Source organism: Asparagus officinalis, chromosome 3 (assembly GCF_001876935.1).
Source record: "Asparagus officinalis chromosome 3, Aspof.V1, whole genome shotgun sequence".
In the NCBI taxonomy this organism is placed as follows: Eukaryota; Viridiplantae; Streptophyta; class Magnoliopsida; order Asparagales; family Asparagaceae; genus Asparagus; species Asparagus officinalis.
Genome location: NC_033796.1, coordinates 108,558,637 through 108,568,514, shown reverse-complemented (window position 1 = coordinate 108,568,514; position 9,878 = coordinate 108,558,637).

Here is a 9,878-nt window from a genome sequence, read left to right as displayed (position 1 = left end):
TAGGTATCAAAGTGATTGAAGTTGAGTTAACAGCCCCAAGTAGCTTTCCAGTAGTGAAGAACTCTTCAACAGCAAGTGTAAGCTCATCTCCTATTACTGACCATGCTGACTTGAAAAAAGAAGCTCCATAGCCATCTGGACCTGGAGATTTATTATTGGCCATAGAGAATACAGCTCTCTTGATTTCATCTTTTGAGATTGGGGCTGAGAGATCCTTGATGTGGTTTTCATTTAAACATGGACCATTTTTTATGATCCTGATATCTGAAGTTGTAGTTTGAACAGAAGTACCCATGAGGTTCCTGAAATAGGTGATGAGTTCATTTGCAATGTCCTCACTTTCTGTAATTCTACCTCCTATGCTATTGTTGAGAACTAAAATTCTGTTTAGATGCCTATTTGCTTTGATTATAGAGTGGAAATATCTTGTACATCTGTCACCCTTGATACTCCATTGTATTCTTGCTTTTTGCTGATAAAAAAGAGTGGAAATATCTTGTACATCTGTCACCCTTGATACTCCATTGTATTCTTGCTTTTTGCTGATAAAAAGATAGCTCACAATTCAGGAGCTTACCTTGATACTCCATTGTATTCTTGCTTTTTGCTGATAAAAAGATAGCTCACAATTCAGGAGCTTATTATATGTAGACAAGCAGCTCTTTTCTTGGTTTAAAAGTGCAGAATTAAAGGGATCCTCCTGCAGCTTCCTTTGAGTATCCTCTAGAGCTTTTTGAGCTCTTAGAACCTGCTCACTAATATTAGTATAATGCTTCCTGTTGAGCTCTTTCAAAGAACTTCTCAAAAGTTTGAGTTTAGAAATAACTGAATACATTTTGAAGCCATCTACTTGTGTTTGCCATATTAAGTTCACTGTGGGCAAGTAATTGTCATGACTTTGTCCACATGTTGAAGAACTTAAAATGCTTTTTTCCTTTTTTTCTCCTCTTCATATATTGAGACTAGTGCAGGTGAATGATCTGAAAAGTTTGGAGTTAAGAATTCAACATGACTTGAATTATACTTCTGAATCCATGCTTCATTTACAAGAGCCCTATCTAACCTGCACCAAATTCTAGTATCTTGATCCTGTTTGTTATTCCAAGTAAAAAAATTACCTGAAGTTTTCAGATGTAAAAGCTGACAGTCCTCTATGAAGGAATTAAAATCTTGTGTGTCTGCATCAGTGAGTGCTACTCCACCTATTTTTCCTCATCATTGATCATGGTGTTGAAGTCTCCACAAAGGAGCCATGGAGAATTCCCAGCATTTTGATGGATTTGTATGAGCTCAGACCATAAATTCTTCCTACATTCTTGTTGATTGAAGCCATATACAGAAGATATGATGCAGTTTATCCTTCCATCCACAGACTTTACAGAACAAGTGATATGCTGTGGAGAGTTGTGCTCAATTTGGATGTTGAGAGTGTCAGGATCCCATAGAATTAGTATTCTGGCTTTACCATTGCCTGATGCATTTGAAAACCATTTCCATCTGCTAGCTATTTTCCTTGCAACTGTTGGTATGTTAGCCTCCTTTATTTTTGTTTCAAGTAAATCTATGAAAGAAACATGATATTGAAAAATATGCTGTTTTGTCAAATGTGCCTTGGGGGATTTGTTCAATCCCCTTACATTCCAAAAGGAAAAGTTCATATCATTTTGCTTGTGCCCCCCTGTCCATAGTGGAGGGGTCCAGATCACATACCATTGCTGACAAGGGAGAGAATGAATTATTTTTACTTTTTCCCCTTTGCATTTGCATCCATGAAGCTTCAGTGTAAGCTGCTTCCTTATTTTTACTGCTTATTGCTAAATCAGGTTGGAAAACATGCACAACATGCACGGGTCTTTTCTCAGCTGAAAAAGAAAAAAAACCTTCTCTTTCTTTTTGCCTCTCTTCTATTTCAACATTTCCAGGCTCTTGCCCAGTTTTGCAAACATTCTGAGCATTCTCTTGAATAAGAGCATCCTTTTCATATTACCCAGTTTTGCCTTGAGTATTCTGAATTTGCTGATGCTCCACAAGGGAGCTCTTCATAGATTCCTTGGCAGTGACATTAGACACCTGAGTATGTATAGGATCCTTCCCAAATTCCACATGTTTAGGATTATGCATTGTAGGATTATCAGCATCAGGTCTTTTCAAAAGATTAGTTTCAACCTGGACATTTTTACTTGAATTTTTAGGGACCCATCTCTAAGTTCTGGCATGTCTTCTACAATATTTAGTATCATGCCCCAATTGCTTGCACAAATCACACTATCTAGGCTTCAATTCATAGTGGATTATTTGATCTATCATTTTTCCATTTGGTCCCTGTATTGATATATGATCAGGCAGCTTAGAAGGCATTTTCACTTCAACAAGTAACCTAGCATATGATAACCTCTGTCTATTAGCAGTGAGCTTGTCTGTGACAATTGGCTTGCCAATCACACTTGCTATTTTACTCAAGCATTTAGCATTCCACAGATTCAGCCTTAGACCTGGCAACTGTATCCACATGGGATAGATATTTTCAAAACTCTTCTCAATTTCATCATCAATAGTCCAATGTTTTAGAAGAATAGGTCTTGAACCAAAGAACCAAGGCCCATTTTCAATAATATCATTCATTTCTTCATTAGTATTAAATCTGAATAGGAAAAGTCCTGATTTAAGCAATAGGATTTCTGGAGAAGCCAAAGGAGCCCAAGCTTTCTTAATGTAATTTTTCATATCTTTGAATTTTGCATTGAGTCCTAGAACCTGACCTATGAGAGATAGTTTCCATATAGATTCCCCTTCATTCCACTCATCTTCTTCAAAGATCACTGAATCTTTAGAATTAGGTGGAATAAAATTCAAAGTCATTCCATTGCCTGCCTTTCTATTATCGGCAAAGAAGCTGATCCAGCTTTTTTTTTCATTTTTAACAGGATCCAATGAATTCTCAGGTTTTGAGGAGTTTAAAATCATTTTCTTTAGCACAATTCACACCAACAGGATTATTACCTTGATCTGCATTTTCCAAATCAGTTGAATCCTCAAGGGAATTCAATGTAACAGAGTCTATTTTTCCATTCAGAGCTGAATCTAGTCGATCAGAGTCTTTTCTTATTGAAATATTAGCAAAATTATGTGAATCAAAAGAATCGACCTCTAAGACCTCATCATCTGCCCAGGAAATACTTTTAGAACTACTCACATCATTTGAAGATCTAATCGAGAGCAGGGACTTACAGAGTTGACGAGATTGGAATCCAATCAATTGAGGAGATTCCTGCGATTTAGAATTCATCAGAAATTTATCAGATTTTAGAATCTCTTCCATAGATTTCTTCATCCTTTCACCACGAGGACCTGTCGATCCCATGATTTCTGCATCAAAATCTTCATCTTCTTGAATAGAATTTGAATCAGATTGAATCCCTGGAGATTGCAAACAGAGATTTGAAGATCTCAATCCTATACTTAGGATCTTTTTACCGCTATTTTTCTTTTTCCTCACCATCAAGAACTAGGCGGGGGTGTACGTTAGCAAGAAAATTTTCGCTTGCTAACGTGCACCATGGAGCTAACCGCCAGAATTTTTGATCTTGTACAAAACGCCTTGGCTTTACTATAATCCTATTCCTACTTCTGTTGCCTTTATCAAATTTTACTATCTTTTGGTTCTCTTTCGTCAGCCTTACTGCAAATGAACCAGCCTCGAGAAGAAAAGTGCTGAACCATATTATCATACTTTAATATGTAGTAGATTATTACAATTTTTATTATAGTAATAAAATATTATTTAATATTATAACTACCACAAAATTGACAATATATTTAAGACTATTAATTAATATAATAAGTATAATAGAAAATAGTAAATTATTATATAATAAATTATAATAATATATTTAATATATTATTATATTAAATATATAAACACTATATTATAATACAATATTTAATATCATAAAAATACTACAATAATATTTTTATTCTAACTAATAAAATATATATTAAATAATATAAAGTAATATTATAATAATATAATATTAATATTATAATCTATAAAATATTATTAATCTCATTGTCCCAATGAATAACACATTAAAGTGAAATATCAATCTCATTGTCCCAATGAATAACAAGATAAAGTAAAGTACTAAAAATTATCTCACTTACCCTAAAATTACACCAACCAATAAGCGCCCAAGTACGCATGTGATCCTCACTAGATAAGTCTTGCCCTCAAACTCTAGTTTTCTCCACTCTTTAGTTTCCACTTCGTCTTTTGAGAAAAGAGAAACTTTTTTGCTTCTCTTACTGTTTTTACACCCAAAATTAACATCATCCTTCTCTCACACAAAAACAAGTGAAATTCCACCCTGAAAAAGTTGAAGTTGAAAAAAATGTTCTCTCCAATTTTTGCGTGAGAATATTGTTAGATATTTTGTTAAGAAAAGACAATTTTGCCTTTATGAATAGTAATAAATTTTTTATAATTAAACCATGTCTTAATTAGCAATTATTTATATGTGTAACGGATATATAATTATGGGGAACGTTACAAAATTTATGACGAACGTTACAGAATTAATTACGGGTTTTGTAACGTCTTTTCCAACCCTATATATATATCCATATGTTAAGCTCAAAATGATAAGGAAAAATATACAACAAGTTTCTCTTGTTTTTCTTCTCTCCCCTACATATTATTTTCATCTACATCTTAGTTTTATTTTATGGGCAACTTCCTTCATCTGAGCTGAAGCTCTGCACTCTCGCCCGAGTGTAGAGGCCGGCCGTTTCCGGGGGTTTTTACCGCTAGGGGGAGGGAACCATCTGCGCCAGGGCGATAGGCGGGTTCTCAATCTTCTAGGGCAGTGAATACACGACTGCTCCCGATCAGGCCAGTTTTAATTGTTTATTTTTTCGGATTTATCTGCATGCTATAATCTTAATTATTTGATAAATTTCTAACAATCTAGAAGATTGATTATTTTAATAAGTTAATTTATAAATCCGAAATAAAAATAATTTATAATTTTCTGTTCATTCAGAAAATTAATCCAGAAAATGAATCTAAAATAAAAAAAAGGTGTATGTATTTTCAATGAAAATATATGCTTGGAAGTATGCACCCCTAAGTTACATGTTTCCACATTGTTCATGTAGTTAACATCTGCTGTCAGTTTCATACAATAATTTTGCTTTTCAGATATATCACAGGTGTACTCAAGAATGTGCCATAAAATCACATCAAAGCAAATAAAGTTAATGTTCGTTACTGTAGTTGTTACTTTTTATTAATGTAGTTTTAACGTTTCTACTCTGTTCATTACTGTAGCCGTTTTGTTCACAAAGAATTTTTTTTTTCAGTCGGAAAATTTTTTCTATTCATCCGAGAAAAAAAAATCATCTTTTCTTTCACTGTTCATTTAGATATATTCAAATATCTGCAGTTAATATTTCTTAAAAAGTAAAAATAAAATATTCTGTTTCGGTTACCATTCATCTGAAATAATTACTTCCTTTATTTATTTGTTTATCTAGTAATTAATAGTATTAATTTGCTATGGAAATGGACGTAACAAATGAGCTCAGCTCGTCTTTTTGTTGTTTCATGTATGAACCGCAACAAATGAACATATTGTATATTAACGGTTTTAATTATTGATAAATACTGTATTTATTGTATTTATTTAATTGTTGTTAATTAAAAATAAAAACTATACTGTTCATTTTATTAAAAAATGTTATTGTTCATTTAAACAGTTTTTGTTCATAATGCTGAAAAAACTTCTAAAGTTAGAGCAAGTATCAGATTGCAAGTTACGAATATCAAAGAACCTTTATTGGTTTCTAAAAGCCTAGTTTATATTTGTTATAATCATCTAAAACCTACATTTATCCCTTGATGATCACCAATAAATAATTTGAGCTTTTAATACTTATTTATGTTTGAAAGTCTCATATGCATGGTTTTGACAAGAATAAAGAAAACAAAATAGATGCTTTGAAATATCTGGATTTGTTCATGGTTTAATACTATTATTTCTTTAAGCTATCAATAATATGGTGCATTCTATTAATAATTCCATACTTTAGTGTATTTATGCATCTAATAAGCTTAGTACAGAAGGTGGTAAAAGTGAATGCAAATTTGTTCAGCAACTTCTGTGGCAGTTGTCTGCAGCAGATATGTTTTGTTCAGCAACTTAAGTGGCAGTTGTCTGCAGCAGATGAGTTTTTACTCTCAAGACATGAAAATCATGAGGTTCGAACATCAATAGGTAAACCCCTCCTCGGCCTTATCCAATATATGTTTGCATTATAATTGCTTAGCAAATTAAATGCTTGCATGAAATAATTTAAAGTTTCTATATACTGTTAAGGAACAAAAACTCATTGAGTGAACCGATTCAAGTTTTCTTGGATTAGTTGGTGTCTAAGGCAAGGTTTAAGGGTTGCGTAACGCGCTCTGCAAGGAACGAGGTACTTAATTGATCTTTGATCAACCTCTATTACTATCCTTACCTGGCTAACTACCCGGGTAAAACTTTAATCTTTTCACTTTAGGAGTTTTTGGTTTGGAATAAGAGGACCGGAATTATGAGAATAATTCATATGCATTTATTTAATTACGCTTCTTGCATCATATATTGCCTAATGATAAATGATCAATATATGAGCGAACCAAATCAAAGAGGTGCATCTTTTAAAATTCTATTTTATATGGTGAATTATATTATTCAAATGTAAAGTTCATCATTTTTATTGCATTTTGATGAATATTGCAATAAATGCTCATATATCTTTTTAGATAACTTGCATTTTTTACATGATTAATTACAAGGTTTTATGCAAGAATGCACTTGTAAAATTTAAAGCACGTATGTACAAATATTATTATTATTATTATTTGTATAAGAGGTGGTATTAGAAAATGGCAACATAAATTTGGAAGGTCTCCTTTGTAGACAACCAATTTAAATTTGGAAGGTCTCATTTGTAGGCAACCGATTTAAATTTGGACGGTCTCCTTTGTAGGCAACCAATTTGTAACCTCTTATAATAGAAGAATTTTAAAAATTTTATGCATTTGAATTATGAAGTATGAAATATATTTTAAGATACGAAAATATATTTTAAGATACGAAATCCTATTATGCTCTGCATGTATCTATTATTAATTTCATTCATGTATGTGCATATGCATAACTGCAGAATTTTTAGTTCCACATTAGTTTGAAATGTTCAGATATTAAGGTCAATCTCTTCAGACATAGACTATGATCTTTTATGATCATAGATCATGACCTAATGTCAATTTCAAACAATATGATGGACTAATTACAAAATAAGAACTTGATAAATAAATACAACGCCTGCTAGGCAAAGTTATGATTCTAGACTTTGTAAAGTCTGTGAAAAGAATCTTGATGACCCTTTGACTAAGGGATTATCCAGGAGTGTGGTTCTGGATTCATCGAGGGAGATGGGGTTAAGCCCATAGATGAGGTCACTGACAGCGGCAACCCAACCCTTATTTGGAGACGTAGTCCCAATGTCGGTTCAATGTGGTAGAAACAAGCTGGACAAGTGACTCTCGTGTGGAGCATCGACCTAGATATATTTATATATCATTATGTAGCATTTGCTACTACCCCTTCTCTATGATGACGATGCTCTTATGATACAGCTGGCTAGGCTGAGTTTTACTCTTAATAAGTCCAACGCGTGTATTGTGGGGGGTATTAAATAAACAGCTGTAGTACCCTTTGAGGACTTACCTACGTGAGAGGAACCGTGATGGTCGCGGTTAGGGGGGGCTGGGCTAACCCCTAGAAACTCTCATGAGTCGGTTTATTGTGAGCATGGCCTTTAACGCTCAACCCGCTTTGCTTAATAGATGAAGCGTATTGTGTGTGTTTTCATCAATACCTGATTAAAGGGGCCTAATTCAAGGCCTAGTCCATTATGTCCCTCAGGTGGCGATGAACTCACTAAGGAAAGGTTCAAAGCCGAAAGCTACCTCTCCCGAATTCACGATACGAAAGGTTGCCCAACCTATATTTGATTTATGATTTCTTGATTTATTTATTGATTTCTGAGTCTTCAGTCAATATTGCCTTTTGGGGGGGGACTGTTAGATATTTTGTTAAGAAAAGACAATTTTGCCTTCATGAATAGTAATAAATTTTTTATAATTAAACCATGTCTTAATTAGCAATTATTTATATGTGTAACGGATATATAATTATGGGGAACGTTACAAAATTTATGACGAACGTTACAGAATTAATTACGGGTTTTGTAACGTCTTTTCCAACCCTATATATATATATATCCATATGTTAAGCTCAAAATGATAAGGAAAAATATACAACAAGTTTCTCTTGTTTTTCTTCTCTCCCCTACATATTATTTTCATCTACATCTTAGTTTTATTTTATGGGCAACTTCCTTCATCTGAGCTGAAGCTCTGCACTTTCGCCCGAGTGTAGAGGCCGGCTGTTTCCGGGGGTTTTTACCGCTAGGGGGAGGGAACCATCTGCGCCAGGGCGATAGGCGGGTTCTCAATCTTCTAGGGCAGTGAATACACGACTGCTCCCGATCAGGCCAGTTTTAATTGTTTATTTTTTCGGATTTATCTGCATGCTATAATCTTAATTATTTGATAAATTTCCAACAAATATTCTCGCTAATACAACAGGGTGTTAATGAGGCTATGCCAGATAAACTTATTCAGCAAGTTCTAATTGAGGGGTTGGGATTGATGAGAAAGAATGTGCAGATAAAACTTTTTATCTTATTTTTAATTTTTATATGTGTCACTTTTGAGCACCAAGAGCACAAATGTGCTGTCAAAACCTTTTGCTGCACCCAAATGAATGATTAGAGGCTAACAATAATGAGAAAGTAGATTATAATTGGCCTCTAGCTTTGCCATATTTGGTGGTGTTTTATATATTCAGGGTTAAGGAAAATTTCAGTTAGAGGAATCTTCTAATGATTATTTGAAGGTTTCTTGGTTTATAGAGAAATGCCCACTTGATTATACTAAACCAAATGAAATGATAAACGTTTGTAATTGCCTTTGGAAAATATTGGTCCAAAATCTACGCATATTGACTATTTGTACTTGTTTGTAGTTGAGTATTGATTAGTAATTCAAATAAAATATATTTCACTCACAAAAGGCTCGTGTCATCCCTCTATGCGAGACGCACATTTCATACGATGCAAGTGGAGTTGGGCTTCAAATATTCTATATTTTATGTTGCAGAGAAATTTTGTGACATTTTTTTAGGGATAAGCATCATCATTTTTCGTGTGCTGCAGGTGTTTTTTTTTTATGTCACGATAAACCATTTATTGCGATATTAAAATTTCATCATTGTGGCTCTCACGAAATAATGAAATTGTTGGTTGATGTCACAAATATGTATGTGTGATCCCAAAATTTGGCCTTTGAGCAGAGCATGAAAGCTTCACATTATTGAATGACAACTAGCCAAATAATTTTTAAATTTGTGACCCATAAGAGTAGTTAGCTGTTATACTGGATGAATGTTATTCTTGCATAGTTTTGTTATGGGTAATTGCACTAAACCCTCCATGAACTTTCAATATTTTGCAATAAACCCCCATGAACTTTCAGAAACACGCTAAAGCCCCAATAACTTTTTGGATTGCAGAGAACCTTCATGAACTATCTGAATTTTGTAGATAACCCCCATAAATTAGAACCGAAAAATAAATAAAAGGCATATTGAATGTTCATGGGTGTTTAGTATAATTTACCTAAAAGTTTTTTTTCTACAAAACACTGAAAGCTCATGGGGTTTCCTAGAAAAGACTGAAAGCTCATGGGGGTTTAGTGTAATTCTCTCTTT